Source organism: Phascolarctos cinereus, unplaced genomic scaffold (genome assembly GCF_003287225.1).
Source record: "Phascolarctos cinereus isolate Bilbo 61053 unplaced genomic scaffold, phaCin_HiC Scaffold_2;HRSCAF=192, whole genome shotgun sequence".
NCBI classification, from domain to species: domain Eukaryota; kingdom Metazoa; phylum Chordata; class Mammalia; order Diprotodontia; family Phascolarctidae; genus Phascolarctos; species Phascolarctos cinereus.
In genome coordinates, this window is record NW_027555625.1 from 320,666,477 (window position 1) to 320,682,595 (window position 16,119).

Sequence of the window (16,119 nt, forward strand, 5' to 3'; positions counted from 1 at the left end):
CAGCTTACCAGATATTCATTCCATTCTACCCTTTTCTCCCTGGATGTCGTTATACACCCTGTTCCTCTTGCCTGGAATAGTCTCTTCTTTCAAGACCCACCCATTTCAGCGGTTACTGCTTCACTAGCAAGAAGTGATCTCTCCCTCCTTGAATCACTCCTACCTCCCAGAACCTCTCTATTTATTGTTACATACATAATATCTTGGTATAATTTATGGTGATTTATTTCATTCTTTGTATTCATATCACCAGCATCTCACGATCAGTCAGTCAAAAATTATTTAGTAAGCAATGTGTTAGGACCGATGCTAAACACTGGGAATACAAAGCAAAGCAAAAACCTAGTCTCTACCTTCAGAGAGCTTACATTCTAATACAGAAGACAACATGTAGATAACCAAGTACATACAAGATACATGCAAAATGGAAGAAAGACATCAGCAATTGGGGGGAGCAAAGGAACACAATCAGGGAAGATTTAAGCCTGGCACACAGCAGACACTTAATAAAGGCTGGTTAATTGATCCATTGTTGACTGTGTATTAGTTTGGTCTTCCTATTCGACTACAGGGTCTTTGAGGGCATAGGCTAGGACTTGTCTTACCATTACGTCCTCATTACCTGGCACAGCTACCCTGGACACAGCAGTCACTTCCTCTGAGAAGCCTTTCCTGGGTGTCCCAATGGTTAATGTTCTCTTCCTCCTCAAACGAGCTCATTTTGGGTTTCCTGCGCTCATGTTGCATCCCTACAATAGCTACCATGGCATGTAAGGTCTTTCAGGACAGAGGCTTTTCCTATTTTGTCTTGTTATCCTGAGAATCTAGCCTGGTATATACAAGAAGCACTTAATAAATGTTTGTAGAATGGAATGGACCAGACTGAAATGGAAGGTATAACTCTCAAGCCTGAGTGGGTTCAACTCATTATACGGACTGAATTGGTGACTCCCTCTAGGAGGCATGATGGATTAATACTCAGTCAAAAGACATTATTTTTGTACTCTTGAAGAGATTTTCCCACACGAAATCCTTGGAGCCAAAGGAAAGAAAGAATATTAAGACTTCCCCCATAATGGACACAATTTTAGAAGCTTTATTATTGCTAATAGAATGAGGTCCTTGAAGACAGAAACTGTATCATTGTTGTCTTTATACTCCTAGTATGAGGCTCAGTGTGTGGCACATAGTAGGTGCTTCATAAATCCTTGTTAAATTTTGGGGGAAAAATTTACCCACGAAGACAGTGCTGCCCATAGTCATGTGCCAGGACTTTTATTTATGCCATCTAATTAAAAATGCTTTGGTTGAAAGCCGTGTAGAAGCCACCATGGTATCTCATACAGTCCTTTCTCTTAATGATGCTGCTACTACCTCAAAATATGACCTCCCAAATTGGTCATTCCTCTTCCTTTGCCAACAGAATCACCCCATCCTCCCACTGTGCTCTAGGCATGACATGACTCTTGCAACTATTAAGCACTTACACTGTGTTTTCTGCCTTCAGGAGGTTTCAAAACATTAATTAGCCCGCCTAACACCTTGCAAAGGAGGGAAGAGTAAATATCATTAGTGTAGGAGGCACAGAGTTAAGTGGAGGAACCCTTAGGGGAGAAGGGAGCTGATGTTGCCAGGGAGGAAGTCTGGTGACTCCACACCTTCTCCCACCCCAGGGCTCAGACCCTTCCCTTCCCATGAGACCCCGACCCTCCACCCCAGAACTGGTTATTCAGCTGGCACGGATCAAGGATAGGGGACTAGTCAGTCATAGCTTAGGAAGCCCCAGTGTGCCCAGCCCACTACTGCTGGTGAAGATTGCTCAGCCAGCTCCTCTTTGGAGGATTTACGAGAGTTTCCTGTAAACAGAAAAGGCCTTTACTCTCTAACTATTTCTGTAATAATAAAAAAAAAAAGTTGCCCTGAATGCATCTTTTTTTTTTTCCTACAGCGCTTCCTCTTTTTAATGGTAAAAACATATACTGGGAAGGCTGCTTGGCCCCATGCTGAGAGGCTAACTTTTTTCCCTTTCTAACTTGAAATGTATTTTATTGGTATCTTCTGCTTTTAGATCATCTAGATTTCTCTTTCCTATCTCTCTCTCTTCCACCTCCCAGAGAATTTATTATAAAACAGTTTTTAAAAAGAGAAAAAAATTCAGCAAAACTGATCAATATTTTGAAAAAAAAATCTATCATATCCAATGTTTCTCATCCATGGACCTTCCACTTCCACAAAGGAGTTGGGGGAGGGGGTCTTCTAATAACTTTTCTTTGGGCCCAAGCTTGGTCTTTATAATTTTGAAGCATTCATCATAATTGAATTTTTTCCTTTTTTAGTCAGATTGTGATTCAGATAGCTGTACCATGTCCAGTGTAGTTTATGGGGCCATGGTTAGGGGAAGGGCATAGTCTGGACCCCTTTTCTCCCTCTTAGAACTTCCTAAGTTAGAGTTCCTTGACCCAAAGCACCCTAGTGATATTTCTATTACTACCCAGGTCACAATAGATCTTAGGGGAGACCTAGCCAAGGTGTGATTGCTCCTCTCTCTCTCTCTCTCTCTCTCTCTCTCTCTCTCTCTCTCTCTCTCTCTCTTTCTCACACACACACACACACACACACACACACACACACACACACACACACACACCCACATCTTTCCTCCATCTAATCTGTTGCCAAAGTCTGTCAATTTTCCCTTTGTAACATTTCTCATATATGCCTCCTTTTGTCCTCAGACACTGCCTCCATCGTTGTGCAGGACCTCATCACCTCATGTCTGGACTATTCCAATAGCCTGCTGGTAGGTTTCCCTGACTCAAGTTTCTCCACACTTCAGTCAGCTGTCAAACTGATTTTCCTAAAGTACAAGTCTGACTATTCCTCTCCTCCATTCAGTCAACTCTAGTGGTTCCCTATCACCCCTAGGATCAAATATCAATCCATTGTTCATCCCTCTCCTACTTTTCCAAGCTTTTTATACCTTACTAGCCACCTCTCCCCAAGAACTCTGAAATCCAGTGCTGCTAGCTCCTTGCTATTCCTCATACAAGACGCTCCATATCCCTACTCCAGACATTTTCACTCACTGTTTCTTATGTTTGGAATTCTCTCCCTCTTTAGCTCTGCCTCCTCACTTCCCTGGTTTCCTTCAAATCCCAGCTAAAATCTTGCCTTCTACACAAAACCTTTCCCAGTGCTAATGCCTTCCCCTCTGTTGAGTATCTCCTATTTGTCCAGGTATGAACATTTATCCTTGTTTGAATGCAGCTATCTGGATCATAGTCTGAAAGGGGAAAAAGAATTAAATTATAATAAATGTTTCAAAATTAAAAAGACCAACCTTGGACCCAAAGAAGAGATATGAGAAGACTCCTTCCCCCCACTCCTTTGGTGGTAGGGCCATGGGTAAGAAGCATTGGAAATAATGTCAGCTTATTTTTTCAATATATTGATCAGTTTTGCTGAATTTTTTTCTCTTCTTAAAAATTTTTTTATGTTATCTCCCCAGTTAGACTGAGTTCCTTGATAGCAGGAACTATTTAATTCAGTTTAATTTTTCTTTTGGCCTTTCTTTGTATACCCAATGCTTGGCACATAGTAGATACTTAATGAATACTTATTAGCTGACTGACTGGGGTCCTCTGAGCACAACGTCACACCCTCCAAGTAACTGGCACAACGTGCCCTATCTTATAAGGGCCATGTCTATGACACTGCAAGGGATGGGTGACCAGAATTATCTAGGCTGGTTGATTTGATTAAGTTAATCAGTCAAGTATCATTACTATGTGTTTTGTAGACTCATACTAAGTGACCAGAAGGGAGTTGTTCTTCCTGGCCTCATTGGGCAGCCAGTAAGTAGAAGTTGCAGAAAAGCAGACTTAAGCTCCATATAAGAAAAAAAGTCTGAAAATTAAAAGTATCCTAAAATGGAAAGGACTCCCTCAGGAAAGAGTGGTCTCCAAATAAAGACAGGAGGATCACTTGTTGAAGATGCTGTAGCTGGCATTCCTGTGCAGATGAACTAGGTAGACTAGGTAGCCCCTGAGGGCTTCCTTCAGCTCTGAGATTCTGAGATTCTAATTCTATGAATATGAACTCATACTCCTACATAAGTACAGGATCTGAATTGAAAGAGACTTCAGAGGACATCTAGTCCAACCCTTGCCTGAGCAAGAATCCCTCTATTAAACTCTGGCTTCTTTGCTATTCCCCATCTAAAACATCTCATCTCCTGCCTCCAAACCTTCGCCAAATAATCCTCCATGTTGGGGATGCTGTCCTTTCACCTCTCTCTTTTAGGTTCTTTAGCTTCTTTCATGTCTCAGCCAGTGTGCCACCTCTTAGTTAAAACCTTTCTTCCTTTTGCCCCTCATTAATGTACTCTTCCCCTGCCCCCACAAATTTTCTTTATATTTAATTGGGGTTGTTTTTATTTACTCATATGTGAACAAGTTTCCTGCTCCCATAGATATCCCCTTGAGGGCACAGCCATTTTATTTGTCTTTATTTTCCTAGTAGCAAAAAACTGTGCATACAGTAAACACTTAATGACTATTGGGTTGGAATAAAGTATATGGAATGAAATTGAACTGAAAGAACTGAATTGAATGAAATTGAATCAAATTTAATACCTAATAAGTAATAAACCAGGCTTTGCTTGACCGCCATTTGTGAAGGAAAAGCCATTACTTCACACAAGACATTCTCATTAAAGCTCATGGAATAACTGTTAGCTTTTTTTCATCTTATATCAAAGTTGAATCTGTCTTTGAGGCCAATTGGAACCGTTTTGATTCATCCTCCTCAAAAAATACTCTTTTAAGTGCTTACAGACAGTGATCATATCAGCCCCACCCAAGTCTTCTTCAGACTAAATATCCCCTGTCCTTTCAGCTGATCTTGGCACCTATTGAATGGTTTCTAATCTCATTCACATTCTGATCCACCTCTTCTGCAAGGTCTCTCATTTGTCAATATCCCTTCTGAAATGTGGTGTTTAGGGGATACTATGGTAAAGGGATATTCTTACGGCAAAAGAAATGGCAGTTATAAGGAGTTCTGAGAAACATGAAGAATAACTTGGTATAGTATAGAGGCTAAAAGAGCCAGTAAGGAAGAAAGGGTTAAAATCCCAACTTTGACACAAACATAGCCACTTAATCTCTCAGGGATCCCAGCCAACTCTCTCAGACTAGAAGTTGCAGAGAAGGTGCAGACCTGCATTGGTAGAGTCTTCTTACCTGGAAATTTCCTATACTGATTAAATCACAAATCAGGTCCCCATCCTTATTCTAGAGAAATATGTGAAGATTTGTATTAAATGATACAATATGAAATTAGCTGAAGAACAATATACATGGTGGCTACAATGATTTAAATGAAAAGGTCACTTAAAGGAAGTCAAACACTGGCTAGAAAACCTGAACTTTTTAAAAACTAATTTGATAACTGTATATCAATATTATTTATTTCCTTTGTAATGCTATGTATTCTACTTTATGCATTAAAAATATGATTCTAAGAATGTGCCCCTTTACTTTACCAGTCTGCCTAAAAAACCCAGGACACAAAACCATTTAAGAACCCATGGTCTCAGAGAGCAAAGAATGAAACATGGCTCTCGCTCTTGGCCAAGAGGTGGAGAGAATGAGGAGAGAATATTGAATACAGTGTGAGCTTTGGTTACCATATTGCTTAATTTTGTCTCTGTGTGTGTGTGTGTGTGTGTGTGTGTGTGTGTGTGTGTGTGTGTGTTTTAGAAAGGGGAAATTTAGTGGGGAAGGAGGTAGGGGAGAGGTATATCTAGAAATGAGAAGACATCAATAAAACTTATTTTAAAAAATATATCTGGTACTTTAAACAGAATATAGTATTTCAGAGAGGATCTCACCAAGGTAGAGTGTTATCATGAGTCTTCCCCTAGACACTAGCCATGTATCTACCATATGCCATTACTGAGTGTCTAAAGACGTCTTCATTCCCTTCTGGATAGTATGTTGTGAGCCAGATCTCTCAGTCATAATCATGACTTCAATCCACCAACCAACAAGCACCTATGGGGGGCTTATTATCTGTCAGGCATTGAGTGCTGGGGAGACAAAAAAGCAAAAATAGCCCCACACTCAACAAGTATACTTTCTAATACAGAGACCACATATGCATAGATACAAAAATTTTTAAAATATAAAAACAGAGTAGATGGAAAGTAGTCTTGGAGGAGAGGCACTAGTAGTTGGGGAGACTGGGAAAGGCTTCTTACAAGAAATGATCCTTGAAGTGAGTCTTAAAAGAAGGCAGGAATTTTACAAGGTCAAGGAAGAGCATTCTTGGGTTCATAATGGAAGCCAGAATGCAAGGAAGTGAGAGAAGACTACATTGGGAAATAGTCATCCAATGAGCCTTAGGGAAGACTTCAATACTGCTCCTGGAAAGAGTTGGGATGGGGAGAAATAGGATGAGAAGGAAGGCAGTGTTGGCAGCATAGAGCAGGGAGATAGCATTCAGTGATATGAGAAGCTGGGAAAGTTGGAAGTTTGGATAAGCCTCACCCAGAGGACTGGATGCTTATCCTGAGCCTACTACTGGTCCATCTCTTCAAAAGGTGGCTTCCAAGCCCGTACTTGCAATTAATCAAACATGCAATTACCAAATTGCTCACACAAATTGGGCGGTTAGTTGCCTAACCGCCCAATTTGTGCTCTGCCCGATGCTTCTTGCATGACCAACCTGGTAAGTAGGTGAGCAGAGAGACGAGTACACAGCCACAAATGTGAAGGAGAACTCTGGCCTACACTGGCCCTGGCTCAGGATGGTCTGGAGAAAGGGTTGGAAAGACTGAGGTCAGCCTCATTCACAGATATCACCACTTTAAGTTTTAGTCCTGGTCAGATGGAAAACAGAAGTTTAGAAAGAAAAAAAAAACAAACTAGTATTTGAACATACCAGAGCCACAAATAAGAGATGTTCCAAATTGGTTGTCAAAGTGGACCAAGGTAATCTGTTCTCTTTTTCTCTATGTGGCTAATAAAAATGGACTTAAATATTGGTTGGACTTAAAGAAGGAATGCAGGAAGGCTTTGTGCATGGAAAGAATGATGCAAAGAACCTTTACAAGAATCCCCATTTCTACCACAACGTGGCATCTTCCAGCAATTGCTCATTAAATTTCCCAGTACATTCTTCCCATTTCCCATCATTTCTAAGCCTGAGAAAGATTTCAAATCAAGAATATACTCCCATTTCCATCCCTCATCTTTCTGTTGGGTGTGTGTAGCAGGGGGCTCTCAATTGTTGATTTCCTTGTTAGATCACTTTCTCTATGTATCTGTTTTTTTTTCCTCCCCATAGAATGTAAGCTTATGAAGGTCAAAGACTGTTGCTTCATGTTTGTCTTGTATCCTCAGCTTAGCGCAGTGCTTCACACATAATAGATGCTTTGAAAATGCTTCATGGATAAATGAATGAATGTATGAATGGAAAGAGCCCTGGACTTGAAGTCATATGATCTCATTCAAATCCTAATTCTGCTACTTATTATCTGTGCGACCTTCAGAAAACTCTCTAAGCCTGCTTTTTTTTTTTTTTGCTATAAAATGAGGGGCTTGGACCAGATGACCTTGGAGTACCCAGATCTAAGATACTATGACATACTATGAAACTACAACCTTGATGACCTCCGGTAAGTCACTTAACCTCTCTGTGCCTCCATTTCTTCATTGACAAAATAAGAGGATTGGACATCAGGCAGTGAAGGATCCTTCTTCTCTAGAGCTGCCATCCTATGAAAATCCCACTGGGGCCAGTGCTACTAAGTAAAGATCTGAAATATCAGAAGGCCTTTCTCAAAGATAGCTCCCAATTTCTCAAATTGGACAGATGAATAAGGGTGTGTACTTAAGTTTCAGAGATACATATAGCTGAATGTCAGGAAAAACTTCCACTGTGCTAGGCATGGTCCAAAAGTTGAATGAGCACCTTTGGAAGGTAATGAGTGTCCCATCACTGCAGGTCTCAAGGCTTCCACTGGAAGACCGCTTGCTGGGGGTGCTGTAGAAGGGACTTATGTACAAATACAAGTTTCTGAAGTTCCTTTCACCTCTGAGGGTCTGTGATTCTACAATAAAAGATTCCACAGATACTCACACACTACTGAATCAGTCTTTGCCAAGCCTGGGGCCCACTGGCTAGAACTGTCCTAGGAGCCCCAGGCTACAATTCTAGGTTCACCTCCTCTGAAAATCCTTGTAATGAAACCAGGGGGAATATTTACAGAGGGTTTTTATAGCCCTCGAAGGCTCCATTAGATTCTTCTATATATAAAACACCCATTTCAGCTAAACCCTCTAAATTTGGAGGAGGGACACTAATGATAAAGATGCATATTTATTCAGACTGCTAAAAAAAAAAAGAATCCTAGATTTAGAAATGGAGATCTTAGCAATTATCCGGTCTTGCCCCACCACCCTCTATTTTAAAGAGGAAGAAACTGAGGTGTAGGAAGTTGTAATAACTTTGAAGCAAATAGGATTTAGAGCTGAAAGTGAGCCAGGATATCATCCAGTCTTTTTGTTATTGTTATTGGATGATTTTCAGTCCTGTCCAACTCTTCTTGACCCCATTTGGGCTTTTCTTGGATAAGATAATGGAATGGTTTGCCATTTCCTCCTCCAACTCATTTTACAGCTGAGGAAACTGAAGCAAACAAGGTAATTTGACTTGCTCAGGGTCACACAGCTAGTAAGAGTCTGAGGCCAAATTTGAACTCAGGTCCTCCCAACTCCAGGCCCAGAGCTCTATCCACCTAGCCAACTAGTCACTTTTCACCTAGTTTAGCCCCTGTTCATTTTAGAGAAGAGGAAACTGAAACCTTGACAGATGAAATTATTCAAGGTCCCATCACTGAGATGTAGCATACTTGGAATTCAAACTCAGAACCCTAAACCCTAATCCAGGGTTCCTTTTATAACAGCATTCTATAAACTCATAAACTTCTTCCAGCTCAAAGAAGGTATACGATACCCATCTTGTCCTTTTCTCTCCCTTTTCTACTGCCCAAACAGCCCATATATTACTAGTGACCTGGAGATCTGTTTGTTTTGTAACTAACTTCACACCTAAGGTGAAAAAGAAGGGAAAGATGATGGATAGAATGTTCTCTGAGCATAGCATACTTAATACCATTTAATATTACATATGGCCTGTTTCTGATCTGATCATGTCACTCCCCTGCTCAAGAAGCATCAATAACTCTCCATTGCATTTAGAATAAAATGTAAACTCCCCCATTTGGCATTTAAAGCCATTCTCAATTTGACTCCTACCTATCTTTTCAGGTTGATTACACAGTATTCCCTTCTATGTCCCAGGAAAACTATCCTGCTTTTTGTTCCTCAAATACTACATTCCATCATGCATCCCCATACCTTTGCATTAGACTAGAACCCTCTTCCTCCTCACTCTGCCTCTCAGAACCCCCTCTTGGAACCCTGAGGTCCTTTCAAAGCTTAATTCCTTAAAGAGGCTTTTTTACTGATTCCTGATCCTCTAGTGTTCACCATCCAATCACTTTGTATACATAATAATATTTTCTGTGAATGCGTTGCAACCTTCCCTCCTACCCCCAGTGGGATATAAACTCCTTGAGCTCTGGGATGATTTCACTTTTGCATATTTATACCCATTGCCAAGCACCCTGGCATATACTAAGCACTTAATGAATGTCTGTTGATTAATTAGTTGGCCACCCTATATGAGTCAGATGACCAGTGACAAGGAAAATTAAAAATAAGTCCTCATCGATGGTGGTGAGATGTATGGTTTGGTCCATGGATATTCTCTATGAGTGCCAGCCTGTATATGTGCCAGTTAGGAACCCAAGAAATTACTCAAGTAAGATCAATAGAGTTCATTTTCCAAGTGAGGAAATGGAGCCCTAGAAAGGGTAACATGACTTACACGAGACCATATAGTGAATTAGCATATAGTCCTTGACTAGAAACCAGGTATTCTGCCCCCTGACCCACTATATTTTCTGCTACATCCCAATTAACTCAGCTTAGAAAGCGTAAGTTGAATTTGCCATGTGCAGGATAAATAATACACTATCTGTGTTCAAGGAGCTTGCAATCTAGTCAGAGCTCTAAGACATGGGCAAAAATAATAAAGGAACAAGGTCAGTCAGGCAATAAAAATTAATTAAGCACCCACTATGTTCTAGGCACTGTGCTAAGTGCTGAAAAGACAAGAAAGGGGCAAAAGACAATCCCCCCTCTCAAGGATCTCACAGTCTAATGGGAGAGACAATGTTCAGACAGCTATGTACAAACAAGCTATATATAGGATAGGCAATAATCAACACAGACAAGGCACTAGAATTAAAAGGGATCAGGAGAGGATTCTGGCAGAAGGAGGGATTTTGGAGGTGCTTTGAGAACAGAGACGGGGAAGATCAAGGAAGGCTTCATAGAGAAGGCATCTTAGCAGACTTCAAAGGACAGATATGATTTGGACAGACAGATTTGGGAAGGAGCATGCTAAAGGTGGTGTTAGAGCAGGGATAATTTTTTTAAATGGGAAAGAATAGGGCGGGGCTGGGGATATGAAGAATGGAAAGTATCATTCTTGTGTGATGAAAATCAGGGTCTAGTCAGAATTAAGATTTGGAGAAATAGGATGAGTCCCATAATGCGGAGGTCTTTAAATGACATTCTCATGAAATTAGACTTTATTCTGATAGTCAACAAGTGTGGATTAAGTTCCTACTATGTGCTGGGCACTGGCCCTAGTGCTGTGTGTAATCAACAGGAAGCTACTGAAGGTTTTTCAGTTAAGTAGTGACACACAGGCAGAGAATACAAGAGCTGGAAAGGGACCACAGAGAGCATAGATCTGTGTAAGGAGACAAAGGATGAGTCTCTTCTTGTGGTAGCTCCCCTACAATTTGGCGCTAGGTCTTACCTCTAATACTCGTAAGTATTTAATGCATTAAATTGAGTCAGTCTCCAATATCAGAATAACACAGGGGACATTTTTTCAAATGAGCAATGTAACGCTTCACTCCAGCAGCCCTATGCAGGTAGGATCCTGTGTAGAGGTAGAGGTGGCATCTCTAAATCAGCATTCTTGGGAGTCAGTAAAATCATGAAGGGCATACGGGGGGGTGAGCATGGACTTCTTCACCAAACCCCAGAATAGTAGAACTAGGGGAACTTGCAAGTTCCCCCTTGAAGCCTGAAAGAGGTAGTTTTGAGGCAAATAAAAGGAAGTCTCCCGTTTGCATAACAGGGAGTCAACTTATGGAATTTGTTTCCCCAAGAAGTGGTATGGGCTAAAAATGTGACCTAGTTCAAAGAAGGGTCAAATAAACTAACAGATGAGAGAGCGTGAGTGAGCTATTAAAAACAGAAGAGAGAGGGGCAGAGCCAAGATGGCGGAGTGAAAGCAGTGACTTGCTTGAGCTCTCCTCCAAACCCCTCCAAATACTCATAAAAAAAATGGCTCTAAACAAATTCTGAAGCAGCAGAACCCACAAAAAGACACAGTGAAACAAATTTCCAGCCCAAGACAACCTGGATGATTGATCAGAAAGGTGTATCGCTCTGGGCTGGGAGTGCAGTGCAGCGTGGGCGCTCAGGCCTCCGCAAACCTGGAGCAGGCCTCAGAGGACTGAATCGGGCAGCTGTGGAGGTTTCCAGACTCCTCAATCCACAATGCCAAAGACAACTTAGAAGGTCAGTGGGAAAAGTCTGTTTCTGTCGGTGCTGAGACAGGAAGGGGGTTTCAGCTCCATTCCCCAAGAGTGGCCCTGGGGGGGGCAGCTGCTTCCCGAGCTTCCAGCCCACAGACTGAGGGGGAATCCAGTGGCTGATCAGAGAGGGATTGCAGGGGTCTCTTTGCTAGTGCTGAGGCAGGAATCGCTTGCTTTGCCCTGTTTGGATCTGGGTCACAGTTCTGGCGGCAGTGCTGGGGTGAGGAGGACTGGCATGGTGGAGCTTGTAGTGGCTGTGGAAGGAACCCTCCTCACAGTTACAGGACAGAAAGGAATACTTGTGGTCACAGGCCAGGAAAGGAGTAAACACCTCCCTTATCATACCACCTTGGAAGAACTGAAAATTTACAGGTCCCTACAAGTATCTCTGAAAACAGCTGTACAAACCCCTGAAGCTTGGGACAGTACATTCTCCACATTGGAAGCAGACTCTTACCTTAACAAAGAGTTTAAAACTCAAGTAATTGGCTGGGATCATGAGCAAGCAGCAAAAAGAGTCAGATATAATCTTACTTTGGTGAAAAAGAAGATCAAAATATACAACCAGAAGAAGACAACAAAGTCAAAGCTCCTACATCCAAAGCCTCCAAGAAAAATATGAATCAGTCCCAGGCCTTGGAAGAGCTCAAAAGGGATTTTGAGAAGCAAGTAAGGGAAGTAGAGGAAAAACTGGGAAGAGAAAGAGTGATGCAAGAAAATCAAAAAACAAGTCAACAGCTTGCTAAAGGAGACCCAAAAAAATACTGAAGAAAATAACACCTTAAAAAATAGCCTAACCCAAATGGCAAAAGAGGTCCAAAAAGCCAATGAGGAGAAAATGCCCTAAAAAGAAAAATTGGCCAAATGGAAAAGGAAGTCCAAAAGATTACTGAAGAAAATACTTCCTTAAAAATTAGAATAGAGCAATTGGAAGACAGTGACTTTATGAGAAATCAAGACACAGTAAACAAATCCAAAAGAATGAAAAATTAGAAAACAATGTGAAATATCTCATTGGAAAAACAACTGACCTGGAAAATAGATCCAGGAGAGAGAATTTAAAAATTATTGGACTATCTGAAAGCCATGATCAAAAAAAGAGCCTAGACATCATCTTTCAAGAAATTATCAAGGAAAACTGCCCTGATTATTAGAACCAGAGGGCAAAATAGAAATTGAAAGAATCCACAGATCTCCTCCTGAAAGAGATCCCCAAAGGAAAACTCCTAGGAATATTGTAGCCAAATTCCAGAGTTCCCAGGTCAAGGAGAAAATATTACAAGCTGCCAGAAGGAAACATTCAAGTACTGTGGAAACACAATCAGGATAACACAAGATTTAGCAGCTTCTACATTAAAGGACGCAGGGCATGGAATATAATATTCCGGAGGGCAAAGGAGATAGGATTACAACCAAGAATCACCTACCCAGCAAAACTGAGTATAATCCTTCAGGGGAAAAAATGGTCATTCAGTGAAATAGAGGACTTTCAAGCATTCTTGATGAAAAGACCAGAGCTGAATAGAAAATTTGACTTTCAAATACAGGACTCAAGTGGAACATGAAGAGGTAAACAGGAAAGAGAAATCATAAGAGACTTATTAAGATTGAACTGTTTACATTCCTGCATGGAAAGATGATATTTATAACTCATGAGACCTTTGTCAGTATTAGGGTAGTTGGAGGAAAAAAATTATATGTATGTATGTAGATAGATAGATAGAGGGCACAGGGTGAGTTGAAGATTAAGGGGTCATATCTGGAGAATAAAATTAAGGGATGAGAGAGGATTATACTGGAGAAGAAGAAAGGGAGAGGTAGAATGGGGTAAATTATCTCACAAAAAAAAACAGAAAAGAAAAGTCTCTTACAGTGGAGGGGAAAGGGGAAGGTGAGAGGGAATGAGGAATCTTATTCTCATAGGATTTGGCTTAAGGAGGGAATAACATACACATTCAATTGGGTATGGAAATCTGTCTTACCCTACAGGAAAATAGGGGGAGAAGGGGACAAGAGAGCAGGGGGATGATAGAGAGGAGGGCAGATTGGGAAAGGGGTAATCAGAAGTAAATACTTCTGAGGAGGGACAGGGTCAAAAGAAAGAATAGACTAAATGGGAGGGCAGGATAGGATTAAGGGAAATAGAGTTAGTTTTTCAAAACATGTCTACTGTGGACGTGTTTTGCATAACTGCACATATATAACCTATATTGAGTTGCTTGCCTTTTCAATGAGGGTGGGTGGGGAGGGAGGAAGAGAGAATTTGAAACCTAAAGTTTTAAAAACATATGTTTAAAAAAATGTTTTCACATGCTACTGGGAAATAAGAAATACAGGAAATGGGGTACAGAAGTTTATCCTGCCCTATAGAAAAATAGAAGGGGAAAGGGATAAGAGAAGGGAAGAGAGATAGAAGAGAGGACAGACCAGGGGAAGGGGTATTCAGAATGCATGCCATCTTAGGGAGGGGGAGGGGAGAGATGGGGTAAAAATTTGGAATTCAAAAGCTTGTGGGAGTGAATGTTGAAAACTAAAAATAAATAAATTTACATTGAAAAAATAGAAGAGAGTGTGGTATTAATGGAAAGAACAGTGAATTTGGAACCTGGGTTTGAATCCTGACTCCGCCGCTTTCTAGTTCTGTGATCATGTCACTTAGGCTTTATAGATCTCTATTTCCTCCTCTGTAATAGATGGTCTCTAAGGTCCCTTTTAGGTCTAGATCCCATGACTTTTAAATTCTGAAGGCAACAGCAAGAATGATGCCTGCCCAAACCATGGCTTAGAATCCCTATCATAAAAATGATTCTCTCAAGAACCATGCTGTCACAGTCATGGGCATGGGCATGGGCATGGGCATAGGCATGGCTCTTCCCCATGTAACATCAATCAGGAGGCCCCTGTGTATGCTGCTAATCCTCCTTACACTCCCAGGATTCCTAGGTTCCATATTCCAGCAGCAAAGCAAAGACAGGGGATGTGGGAGGAGCCCCAGGTCTAATCTGGTTGTCTGGCATCTGGCAGACAATGTGAATGGAAGGATAGTGCACAGAGCTCTTTGCAGCATTGAAGAAGATGTTTCCAGGCTTTGAAAGTTGTGGGTTGAACCTATTATATACTTAAGATGAAAAGCAAGCTAGGTTATAGAGTTCTGCAGATTCATGTGCAAATCCTTTTTTTCTGTTCTGTTAAGTATGTGGAAATGCCAATATTATTTGATGTTTTAGAGCATAGAGTTCAGGGATTTGTGTGTGTGTGTGTGTGTGTGTGTGTGTGTGTTGTGTGTGTGTGTGTGTATTTGAGGCTAGTCTCCCTATCTCACTCAGTCTGGAAGGACAGTGGCAACTTATAAGCCCAGTCCCACAATTAATCAATATGGAAGCTTGGGACTTCTCCATTTCTGATTTGGACCTGTTCATGTCTCCTTAGGTGACCTATCATCCCATCTCTGCTCTTGAGAGCTCAGAAATTGGTGCCAGAGTTGGTGTGGACACCTAATTGGCATTCATTTAAAGAGACAGGGAGGGAAAGAATCTCAAATCTGTGAAGGCTTGAAGTCCTTTCTGATTGTTAATTCATCAGGAATCTAATAGAAAAAAGAAAATCCCACAACACATGACCAAATACTAACCCTTCTAAATAAGAATAAATGTGCTATAGCAAAAGGACCCATGTTTCATCCAGTTTCACAATCTCGCCACCTGCCTTCTACTTCTGTCAACCCCACAGAACCAAGCAGCTTGGAACCTGCTGGATGGGGCGGTGGGGCACCTGGCTCTTGTCAATCCCCATTTTAGATACATACAAATGTAATCAGGAAGCCCAGTGTTGTCTAAGCTACCTCTATCTGAAGCATGGAACAGTTCTAGGTGACCCATTCTAGGAAGAATATTGACAATCTGGAAGGTTGTAAGGGTGACCAGGATGGTGAAGGGTCTGAAGACCATGCCATATGAGGAGTGGTTAAAGGCTCTCTTGGGCCTGGAGAAGAGAAGATTTGAGAGAGGAGAGTAGATTGGGATCATAGGATTATAGACCTAGGGCTGGAAGGGATCTTTGAGGCAATCTAGTCCAACCCCTTTTTCACAATTGAGGAAATTGAGACCTAGAAAACTTAAGTGATTTGCCTGGGATTCCTAGATCACCATCTTCAAGTACTTGATGGACTGTCATATTAAAGACATTTTAGAATTGTTTCCCTTGATTCTAGAAGACAGGATGGGGAGCAATGTATACTGGTGAAGTAGGAAAATAGCTGGCTCTAAAGACAGGACACTTGAGTTCCAATCTGATCTCTGCCCCTTGCCACTTGTAACCTTGGATAAGTCACTTGACTTTCAACTTTTTCATCTATAAAATGAAGAAAGTTG

General features: G+C 41.2%; 1 long non-coding RNA gene across 11 annotated transcripts in view; it reads left to right on the forward strand.

The window, feature by feature from the left end:
• Positions 1 to 16,119, forward strand: part of LOC110211471 (uncharacterized) — a 74,168-nt gene that overhangs the window by 23,644 nt on the left and 34,405 nt on the right. For 6 of the 11 annotated variants that reach the window (XR_013484802.1, XR_013484803.1, XR_013484804.1 and 3 more), the window contains one exon: positions 2,736 to 7,681. This is a non-coding gene — a long non-coding RNA (uncharacterized LOC110211471). The remainder of the gene's footprint in view (positions 1 to 2,735; positions 7,682 to 16,119) is intronic. The other 5 variants (XR_013484799.1, XR_013484801.1, XR_013484800.1 and 2 more) reach the window with 3 other exon arrangements.